Raw genomic sequence first — 12259 nt, forward strand, 5'->3', positions numbered from 1 at the left:
TTTTTGCATAAAGTAAGGATGGAGAACCTGTTGGACTCTTAACTCACATCAGCCACAACCACCATGGCCAATGGTCCAGAGCTGTTTGACAGTGGAATGGGCTACCTGGGAAGGTGGTGGACATCACTGGAGGTTTTCAAGCAGAGGTTGAGCGGCCATCTGTCAGGGATTATTTAGCTGTGATGGCTGCAATGCAGGGGGTTGGACGAGATGACTCTTGGGGTCCTTCCCATATCTACTGAAACACAGCCATACTGAAAAATTTGCACTTCTCCAAATTTTGCAATGTAGTTTTCCAGCCAAGTAATGTGTACCAAAATGCATATATGAACTTAATTCGTTCCGGAGGTCCGTTCTGAACCTGAAACTGTTCTTAACTAGAGGCGTGCTTTCGCTAATGGGGCCTCTTGCTGCCACTGTGCCGCCGGCACACGATTTCCGTTCTCATCCTGGGGCAAAGTACTCAACTTGAGGTAACTCTTCCAGGTTAGCAGAGTTGGTAATCAGAAGTGTTTGTAACCTGAGATAGTTGTAAGTAGAGGTTCTACTGTATTAAGGAAATACAAAAATCCATTATTTGGAGAAAAATTGCAGAAAATGTGCATATTAGGCATATTTGTATACAAAGATTTCAGGAGAAATTTGCACTGAAATGTTTATGAGCTTTCATATGGACCTCTTTAAAACGCACACAAAATGATGTGGAAATATGGAGAACTTATGACTGGAGAAATGAAAAACGTAATAGAAACTGAAATGGACAGATTCATTCATTCCCATTTTAGTGTGAATGGCACTATATATGTCATACTCTGCGTAGATGCTATAAGAGCACCACTTCGACATCAGACGAGACCAGCAGGGCAAACCAGAAATAGGGAAAAGTCTTCTACCAGAACAGCTGAGTTTGGATTTATGTGCCAGTGTCTGTTTTGGGTTCCTTGTCACCACATTTCAGAAGTGTCTATAATGGGCCCTCCATTCCAAGGATATAGAGTGTTGCATCACTCCATCAGGGGGCATTTATAGGTGTCAGCCTGGACCGCCTTGGCTACTCCATAACATAATCCACCATTCTCTCCACTTCCTGATTTGCCCCAGGTTGACGTTTCTTACTCTGAGACTCTCTTTCCAAGACGTCCAACTGACTTTGAAATGCTTTCACAGGATTCTCCAGTTATAAAATGTCAAGTCACTCAGCCATTGCTTGGGTTCTTTTACTGTCAAGACTCTTGCAGTTGTAATACAGGAACTTTCATCCTGCGGCAGAAAGCTGGGCTTTATTTGAAGCTGCCTCAAATGGAACCATTGCTCCATCTATTCCTGTGCTGGGGGGTGGGGTGAGGGACCATTTTTCAGCCCAGTCAGATTCCCATCCTAGCAATCTTCTGGTTGCCACATGCCTTTACTTTGGCTAGGTCACACCCCTCTTCCCAGACAACAACCCTAAGGTGTTGGACTGGTCATGTTGTGCAGATGCCTGGTTATCGTTGTCCAAAGCAACTACTCTATTCTGAGCTTTAAAAGTGGAAAGCGTAATGCTGGTGGACAACAAAAGAGGTTATAAGACTCTCTCAAGGCAAATCTAAATAAAATGTAGTATAAACACCGACAATTGGGAAACACTGGCCTGCAAACGCTCCAATTGGAGAACAGCCTTTACCAAAGGTGTTGTGGGCTTTGAAGATGCTCAAACTCAGGACGAAAGGGAGAAATGTGCTAAGAGGAAGGCACACTTGGCAAACCTTCACCGTGATCAACTCCTGCCAGGAAACCTATGTTCCCAATGTGGAAGAACATGTGGATCGAGAATTGGCCCCCACGGTCACTTACGGACTCACTGTTAAGACTGTGTTCATGGAAGACAATCTTACTTGGCTACGAGTGATTGCCAAAGAAGAGAAGGAAGAGGAGGAGGAGGAGAAAAAGAAAAAGAGACTGTGCTTCACTCCTGAATGTTTTCACCGGGCTGGAACATGTCCTTGAACTGTGATATAATCCCCCTTCCTTCCCTGGATGGAGAATAGAGAGGAGGTGTGTGGAAACCAGCCTCTTGTAACAGGTTAAAATCAACATTCATTTCTCCACTCACATTTCCCTCTGACTCTGCTTTCTATTGGCATGTGGCCCCTGGGAAGTTACTTAGAAGGAAAAATGGGCCTCAGGTTGAAAAAAAAATGATTTTCCGTCCCTGATATAGGCTTTTTATTTCTGCACAAGCACTTTGCTTTTAACTCCAGAGCTATTCTAGAGCTCTTCGGCTGCAGCATGGACAGAAGCCACAAGAGCCAACCTCACTCTCTTGTGCAATGCCCTTCAGTGCCGTTAACACTGCATCATTGCTAATCTTCACATTGTGAAGTGCTTCGTCAATATATGGCAAACATTTGCTTCCATGGTCCTGTTTATATATATATAAAAGAATTAATTTCTCCTTTTTGTCTGTAGTTGCAACTCGGAACCATTATCTCTCCCCCTCCCCCGCCACCTCCATAGATGAACTATAAAATGTTAATAGCACAATTTGGTATGCCTTTATTACAGCGCTCGCCATTTTTTCTCGCCTTGATCAGCTCTTTCAAATGGCATCATTATGTTCCAAGTTGTTTACAGCGATAAAGCCAGAATACTTTTCAATATAAGAGGAGGGACTGTACAGTTAAGCACCTGACTCTGTTGGCAGGATGAGACTTACCAGCTCTTTGCCTTGATGTTGCCCAGTGCTCTTTGCCACATGGACACCTCTGGCGGAATTTTTCCAGAAGCCGCAGTGCTCCGGACTGTTTACCTTCAAGTTTATGGGGCTGGGCTGAAAGAGCCACAACACTGTGAACTCCAGTGCTTAGCCTAACTCCTCATGGCAAAACATAAAGAGCTGGTCAAGTGGGAGAAACTAGTCACCCATAACTACTGCAGAGGGAAAGCTGGTGGAAATCAAGAAGATTGGAAGTTGCCTTATACTGAGTCATATCATTGGTTCATCTAGCTCAATGTAGTTCACACTGACCGGTAGCAGTTCGTCAGGATTTCGGATGGGAGTCCAACCTGGAGATGCTGGGGATTGAACCTGGGACCGTGTGCAGGCAAAACAGGGGCCGACCACTGAGCTGTGATTGTTTCCTTGTGTTCTTTTCACCAAACTTCACCAGTTTTATGACCCCTGCCCTTGAAATTTGCCTCCATAAATACATAAGGAGGGCACTATTAGATTAGCCCAAAGACCCATCTAATCCACCAGTCTTTCATCCACAGTGGCCTATGGAAAGCCCAGAAGCAGGATCTGAGCACAGTTATGTTCTCCGCACTTGTGCTCCCCAGCAACTACAATTCAGAGGCATACTGTCTCCCACAGTAGAGGCAGACTCTAGCTATCAGTAATATAATAATATTTATTTATTTATTTATTTATTTATTTATTTATTTATTTATACTCCGCCCATCTGGCTGGGTTTCCCCAGCCACTCTGGGCGGCTTCCAACAGAATGTTAAAATACAATAATCTATTAAACACTAAAAGCTTCCCTAAACAGGGCAGCTTTCAGATGTCTCCTAAAAGTCTGGTAGTTGGTTTCCTCTTTGACATCTGGTGGGAGGGTGTTCCACAGGGTGGGTGCCACTACCAAGAAAGCCCTCTGCCTGGTTCCCTGTAAATTGGCTTCTCGTAGCGAGGGAACCACCAGAAGGCCCTCGGAGCTGGAACTCAGTGTCTGGGCAGAACGGCGGGGGTGGAGACGCTCCTTCAGGTATCCTGGTCTAAGGCTGTTTAGGGCTTTAAAGGTCAGTACCAACACTTTGAATTGTGCTTGGAAACATACTGGGAGCCAATGTAGGACTTTCAAGACCAGTGTTATGTGATCTCAGCGGCCGCTCCCAGTCACCAGTCTAGTTGCCGCATTCTGGATTAGTAGTAGTCACTGATAGCCTTATCCTCCATGAATCTGTCTCATCCTCTTTTCAAGCCACCCAAATTGGCTATCACTACACCTGGGGGAAGATAAAGGTCAGCACCAATATATGTTATATGGTCTCAGCGGCCACTCCCAGTCACCAGTCTAGCTGCCACATTCTGGATTAATTCTGGTCACCTTCAAAGGTAGCCCCACGTAGAACGCATTGCAGTAGTCCAAGCGGGAGATAGCTAGAGTATGCACCACTCTGGTGAGACAGTCTGCGGGCAAATAGGGTCTCAGCATCCGTACCAGATGGAGCTGGTAGACAGCTGCCCTGGACACAGAATTGACCCGCACCTCCATGAACAGCTATATCGATGGCTACCAATCAGAATGGCTCTGCTCTACTGCCAGTTGGAGGTATCAATGCTTCTGAGTACCAGTGGCTGGGGGAGAGTGCTCTTGTTCTTGAATCCTCCTTTCTGGTTTCCCCCCAGACATCTGGTTGGCCACTGTAAGGACAGGATGCTGGGCTAGATGTGCCTTTGGCCTGATCCAATAGGCTCTTCTGGTGTTCTTAATATTGACCTGACTCCCATGTTAGTTCTGGCCTTCAAATGTCACTGGTGTTGCCACAAAGCAGCTGCCCAGGTGACATATGAACCAATCCCAAATTGCGAAGCACCAAGGATCTTAATGACGCCGTGCTTGTGTTGAACAGGTCCTGTTAGAGCACCACTTCTAAACTCTGACTTCAGAAGCCCACGGGGGATCTTGTTTGCTCAATCATATTTTAGCCGAACTTTTACTGTTTTGCCTTCCAGCTCAGTGTCACAAGTTTTTGTAAGCACCGAGGATTGGCTGACCTACTTCTCCCTGGTAATTGAAAGGAATTATAACTGACAATTACCAAGTGAGCATGCTGTAAACTACAAAGGCTCGGGTGGAAATTTTACTTCCCAAGTATTTTGCTAGCAAATGCAGTTTTAGGGGTGGGGTGGGGGGTTCATTTTGTAAAGGGGATGAGGGGGAAATAACAGGATTTTTTCAAGAATCACAATGCGTCCTTGATGCCGGGATGAAGAATTTTAAATGCACCCATTTTGGCAGCATACAGCTTGGATCAGTTGTTCAGATTGGAGATGTTGGGAGTTCAGATGGGAAATGTGATCCCCGGTTGTGCCTCTCTGTGGGGAGGAATGGACAAATTAAGCGATGGGAAGCTGCCGGTAGGTGGTCCCACCCGATTACTTTCTGAGTTTCCCCAGCCCTATGATCCCTGGGAAGACAGGTCTGTACTTTGGCACGTCCCAAATTTTGCATAATATGCGGCACCCAGAATTTAGCATCAGGTTCAGCATGTAGCCAGTGTCGTTTCATACTGGAATGAAATTCTCTACTGCAACATGAAGTGGTCATTGGCTTAGATTGCTAGCCAGTTGTTCACATTTTATGAAGAATCTGGTCAACTTCATCACCATCTCGTTGCACTCTAGTGTTCTATATGGTGTTATTTCAGCTTTTATTTTGTAATGTCGAAGCTTTTCTTTCTTTTTTAAAATGCAAAGCGGGGTCCCAAGCTGTCTGGGGTGAGCTGACTATTGAAGTTTATAGGGGATACTGTGCCTTCGGTTATTAGCTTCCTCCTTGTATTTTCTGTCCCTGCTATTGCTTCAAGTGGCAGCCTCAGAACTGCATCTTAATTGGTCATTATTGTTTCCAACAAGACTGGTGGGGCTTTAGTTAATGATTCCCAGACCCCCCCCTCTCTCCTATTTCCTTTCTGTCTATAATACTACTGCCATGCTGAGCAGGAGGCAATATCAGGGACAGGCAATTGTGAGGAGAAAGCTACTAACTAAATGTGCAGATTGTTCTGTCAATTCCCTGACCAAATTCCATTATGGAGTGATCGCTCCATATCTTTTATTACCACTACACGGAGTCCAGTTGGCCCCTCATTTTCCTACAATGCTTGGGACAATGAAATAACAGAGACAATAGACAAAACAAAATATAAAATAAAAAAATCCTTCTAGTAGCACCTTAGGGACCAACTAAGTTTGTTCTTGGTATGAGCTTTCATGTACATGCACACTTCTTCCGATACGAATCTGCACGATTTTTTTGATTTTATATTTTGTTTTGACTATGGCAGACCAACACGGCTACCTACCTGTAACTGGAGACAATAGAGTAGAAGAACTTGATGGAAACCCAACCAAGCATGGGCTTAAGTCCATTTTAAGACCAGCTCCATGTCACTAATGGCAGCAGAAAGGGACTTCCGGTTTTACCGCCACCGCGAACGATCGCGCTCCGCGAAAGCTGCAGGCTGGAGCGTTCGCCACGGAGGTTTTTTGGGGTATTGCGAGGGCTGCGCGACCCCGAAAAGGCTCGAGGGGGTGACCCTCAGCCGAAGGATCCAGCGGTGCCAGAAGAGAACCCCGAATTCTCTGGCTTAACGGCGAGAGAGCGGAGGACTCGGCGCGAGGATTAAAGCACCTCCTGGCGAAAAAGCCCCGGATTTCGGAACGGCGAAAGAGCGGTAAAATTTCCAACTTTTTACCACCCCTAGATTACTACCTAATCGGCCGAATTTAAGGACTGAGATAATGGACCCTGCCGATTAGAAGGCTGTTTTTAAAATCGAGGGGGGAGCAGGAAGAAAAACGGAGATTATCCTTAATGTAAGAGAACCCAATACAGAAAATTAAAGGTTCAACTGATAAAACTGATAAAACGGACTATAATAAAATACTGCGGAGAACCTCTCTTCTTCCTGCAAATATAAAGCAAAAGAAAGAAAGAAAAAGAAGGAAAAGAGAGAGAAAGGAAAGGAGGGAAAGACGTTTTTCTCTGAGACCCTGTAATCTACTGCTATCAAAGGACGAGGAGCTTTCTGGTCTTTAAAAGGATTTAAAAGAAACTTGAAAGAGACTTTCTGACAAAAGTAAAGCAATATACTTACAAGAGGCAAAGATGGAGCGGCGTGGAGCTGGGAGGGGTGGAGAAATGTAAAGAGAAGAAGAAGGAAGTAACCAACAAAGAGGCAGGGGGAAAAAAACCAAAAGCCAAAAGCCCAGCAAAGAGAGGGAAGCCTCCGGGAACAGCGACACCAGTGGCCACCAGTGGGATCGCAAGGGGAAAAAAATATAGAAAGAGGAGAAAAAAGAAAAAAAAAGACAGGATAAGGAGACAGCGACACAAGAGGCAAGAGGAGTAATTGCAAGGGAATAAAGACTGGTGAAATTACAGGCGAAATTACAAGTGGGCAAAAAAACTGGTGAAAGAAAGGACTAAAAAGAAATTAAAGGACTAAAGTGACTATATAATGACAACAAATAAGAAATACAACACAAGGAGAAATTCAGGTACAGAACAAGACATGGAAATTAAAGAGTTAATCCTGAGCTTAAGAGGAGATATAAGAGGAGACATAGGAGAAATGAAGAAGGAATTCAACAACCTAAAAGTGGAAGTGAATAACAATATGAAAGGAATTGAAGAAAAGTTGGATCAAATGAATGGAAGAATAGAGAGTAACACCAAAGCAATTGCAGAATTGAAGACGCAAGTATTGGAGTTGACAGAGGAGAACAAGGGACTGGTAAAGACAATACAGGACAATAAAAACAAAATACAGATTTTGGAGGAGACTGTTAAAAAATCCCTCAAGGAAATCAAAGAGTGTAAAAAGGAAGGAGAAAGGGCAAGGAAGGAAAGGGAGGAGTTTAGAATAACGCAGGAGGCAACTTGGGATGCCCTTTCGATGTTGCAAATGCAAGTCAAGGGGAATATTCTCAGATTTAGAGGTGTCCCAGAAATACCAGAAGAAAACTTGCGAAAAACAATCACTAAAGAGATAGCAATTTGGCTGGAAATGCAAGAGGAAGTAGTGAATGAGGGCATAGAAACAGTGTTTAGGGTCAACTCCAAAAAAGCGAAAGAAAACAAATGGCCAGGAGATTGTTTGATCTCTTTTGAATCAAATAAGCTGAGAAATCAAATTTTACAAACTAGAAGGAGAAAGACCCTTAAGATAGAAGGAGGAAACATAGTAGTGTTGAAAGAAATCCCTCCTCGCTTATTGAGAAAAAGAGAGAGATATCAATTCCTTACAAAAGCGTTGAAGGCAAAGTCTATTTCCTTCAAGTGGGAATACCCAGAAGGAATATCCTTTAATTTCAAAGGGAAAAGGAGGAGGTTTGACACACCAGAGGATGCTGACCTCTTTTTTGAAAGGTACAGGTTAGAACTAGGAGGAGAGAGATCACAAATAGGAAAAGAACCCAACCCAGAGACAGCGCAAGAAGAAAGTAGCTCCGAGAGTGAATAGAGAAGTTTTAACATAACGGCGTGCAGTTTAATAAAATAAAATGAATCTTAAAATACTATCTTGGAATGTGAATGGTTTAAACAACAAGGTAAAAAGGAATAGAATAAGACACGTACTACTCAAACAGAAATTAGACATTATTTGCCTACAAGAGACCCACATAAAAAGAGACCATAAAAGAATCTTAATTGACCCAAAATTAGGATCTGAATTTATTGCAGCAGATGAGAAGAAGAAGAGGGGGGTAGTGATTTATGTAAGACCAAGTCTAGAGCCACAATTAATTTTTGCAGACGGAGAGGGAAGAACGGTTATTCTCAAAATTAACTACAGAGGCGAGCCAATATACATTATAGGAATATACGCACCAAATGGGAAGAAGGTAGAATACTTTAAGAAGATCGAATCCAAATTGATGGAGTTTGCCGAAGGGAAAATGGTGATGATGGGGGACCTAAATGGGGTAGTCAACACGCAACTAGATAGAACAGGAAGAGGAGATGAGAAAAAGCAAGGAAAATTACCGCATACCTTTTTTAGAATGATGGAGAAATTAGACATGAAGGACAGCTGGAGGTTTCAAAATGAAATAGAAAGAGAGTATACATATTTTTCACATGCAAAACAAACGGCAAGCAGAATAGACGCAATCTGGTTGTCAATAGAATTATTGAACAGAATTAGGGAAATAAAAATAGAACCAAGAATAATCTCAGACCATAATTCGATTCTACTCCAATTAAGACCAGAATGGACAACAGGAATAAGAAGATGGAAATTAAATGATGATTTATTATATGATGAAAAATTTTTGGAAGGGGCAAAAAAAGAATTAGCGGAATTTTTCAAATTGAATAATGACAAGCAAATTGACCAAGGAACAATATGGGACACAGGGAAAGCATTTATTAGAGGCTACTTCATAAAACAGAATATTAGGAAGAAAAGAGAAAAGAAAAAAGAAAAAAAAAGAATAATTGAGGATTTGAATAGAAAAGAAAAAGAACTATATAGGAGCCCAAAAAATGAAAAATTAATAAAAGAGATTAATATGTTAAAAAACGGAATACAAAACTAAAATAGAGCAGGAAATGGATTGGAATTTAAAAATTTGGAAACGAAATAAATTCGAATTTGCAAATAAACCAAGCAAATTTCTCGCCTGGCAATTGAAAAAAAGAAAAAAAGAAAAAATGATAAATAGAATAAGGATTGGTGATAAATATATAAATAAACCACAGATGATAGTAGAAAATTTTTTGAAGTATTATGAAGAGCTATATAGGAAAAAGGAGGAAGATAGTAATGAAATAAATAATTACTTAGAGAAACATAAATTAGAGATTAGTATAGAGGAAAAAGCAAAAGAAATAGATACCCCAATCACAGTACAAGAGATAAGAAATGTAATGAAAAAATGTAAACCCGGGAAATCACCAGGGCCCGACGGATTACCAACAGAATATTATAAAAGATTGGAAGAAATCGTGATCAATCCATTAAAGGACCTAATGAATCAAATATTAATTAATGGAAGCCTACCAGGCTCCTGGAAAGAGGCATATGTTACGCTCCTACCCAAACAAGATGCGGACCTCGATTTAATGAAAAATTATAGACCGATCTCCCTTCTAAATAGCGATTATAAATTGTTTGCAGGGGTGATTGCAAATAGATTAAGAAATGTGATCAAAGATATAATACACCCAAATCAAGCAGGATTCATACCAGGTAGACAAATTTCAAACAATACAAGGAATATAATAGATTTGTTGGAATACCTAGAGTTCAAAATAGACAAAAAGGCAGCGTTGCTGCTGTTGGATGCCGAAAAGGCATTTGACAATGTCTCCTGGGAATTTATGAAAAGACAATTAGAAAAAATTGGATTAAAAGAGAATATGAGGAGGGCTATAGAGGCAATTTACAATCAACAGAGAGCGAGGCTAATAATAAACGGGAACGTAACAGATAGCTTCCAAATAACAAAAGGAACTAGGCAAGGGTGTCCTCTTTCACCCTTGCTTTTCGTATTGGTTCTGGAGGTTCTACTGAATAATATCAGAAAGGAAAGAAAACTAAAAGGAATTGTAGTGGGGAAGAACACCTATAAGGTAAGGGCATTCGCCGATGATCTGATAATAACGACACAAGACCCAAAAGAGAATATACCGATAGCATTAGATATTATTAAAGAATATGGTAAGGTGGCGGGACTAAAAATAAATTACCAAAAAACTACCCTAATGACTAAAAATTTGGATAAAAATGAAAAAGAAGAACTGCACCAATTAACGGGATTGGAAATCAAAAACAAGGCCAAATATTTAGGAATAAATATAACACCTAAATGTATCAATCTCTTTGAGGACAATTACAAAAAAGCATGGAGAGAAATAAAAATGAACATGGAGGTATGGAACAAACTAAACCTTTCACTATGGGGAAGAATATCGGTGGTCAAAATGAACATCCTCCCAAAAATGTTATTTCTATTCCAAGCAATACCGATATTAGGGGGTATGAGAGTTTTTAAAGAATGGAAGAAGGATTTAGCGAGATTCATTTGGAATGGAAAAAGACCAAGGATTAAGTTCGAGCTATTGACTGACAGGAAAGAAAGGGGAGGATTTGCCATGCCAAATTTAGAACTATACCATGCGGCTGCGGCATTAAATTGGATAAAGGATTGGATAACCTTAAAAGATTATGAACTATTAGATTTGGAGGGTGTAGAAAACAGATATGGTTGGCACTCCTACCTGATATACGAAAAGGTGAAAGTCCACAAAGGCTTCCTGAACCATCTGATTCGGAAATCATTATATTTAATTTGGACAAAATACAAAGGAATTCTAGAACCAAAAATTCCACTTTGGACATCACCTATAGAGGTTATAACAATAAAAAAAACGAATATGGAGGGAGGAAGAGCCACCTATCGAATGTTACTAGAGGAAAAAGAGAATGAATTATATTTGAAAAAATACGAAGAAATTAAGGAACATTTAAACGATTGGTTGCAGTACTTCCAAATCTATCAAAGGTTTATAATAGATAAAAAAAATGGTCTGGCTAAAGAAAAATCTAGATTCGAGAAAGAAGTACTCCAAAGCAAGGGGAAACATATCTCACAGATCTACAACATACTGTTAGAATGGGATTTAAAAGAGGAGGAAGTAAAATCTGTGATGGTGAGGTGGGCGCAGGACTTTGGGTATAATATATTAATGGAACAGTGGGAAAGATTGTGGCGGGTGGACTTAAAGTTTACCGCCTGTTACAACCTAAAAGAACACACACTGAAAATGATGTATAGGTGGCACCTCACCCCAGAAAAAATAGTTAAAATGTATAGGAATGGATCCCCATTGTGTTGGAGGTGTGGAAATGAAAACGGGTCTTATAAACACATGTGGTGGTCATGTACAGCAATAAACAATTACTGGAATCAGATTTATGAAGAACTTAAAAAAATGACAAAAATCAATTTCAAAAAAAGACCAGAAATGTTCCTAATAAGTATTTTGCCAGATGAGATCAAAAAAGAGAAAAGAATATTATGTATGTATGGCACCACAGCAGCGAGAATGCTAGTGGCTAGAAATTGGAAAAGCAAGGTCATACCATCTATAGCCGATTGGCAAAACCTAATGATCGAATACTTACAGTTAGCCAAAACAACGGGCAAAATAAGAGGACAGATGAACCAAGAAGTCTAGAGAGAATGGAGGGTATTTAAAGAATATCTAATAGAGAGTGGTTTAACCGAAATCCTAAAAGCAGATCTAGATTGAACCTTAAGAAATCAATGGGAGAACATGAGAAGACTGTAAGAGTAAAGAAAGAGAATTACAACTGTATGTTATGATATGTTAAAGAAATTAAGTACAAAAAATACAAAAAGGATAATTGGAAGTTTAGAGACTGCATGATATGAAGTATGGCAAGATAGGTAAGAATAAATGTGTATAAGTATGACGGTTGAAGGTATGAATGTAATGTAATGTATGTATGCTATTATGTAATG

The sequence above is a fragment of the Lacerta agilis genome, chromosome 3, assembly GCF_009819535.1.
Source record: "Lacerta agilis isolate rLacAgi1 chromosome 3, rLacAgi1.pri, whole genome shotgun sequence".
Lineage (NCBI taxonomy): Eukaryota > Metazoa > Chordata > Lepidosauria > Squamata > Lacertidae > Lacerta > Lacerta agilis.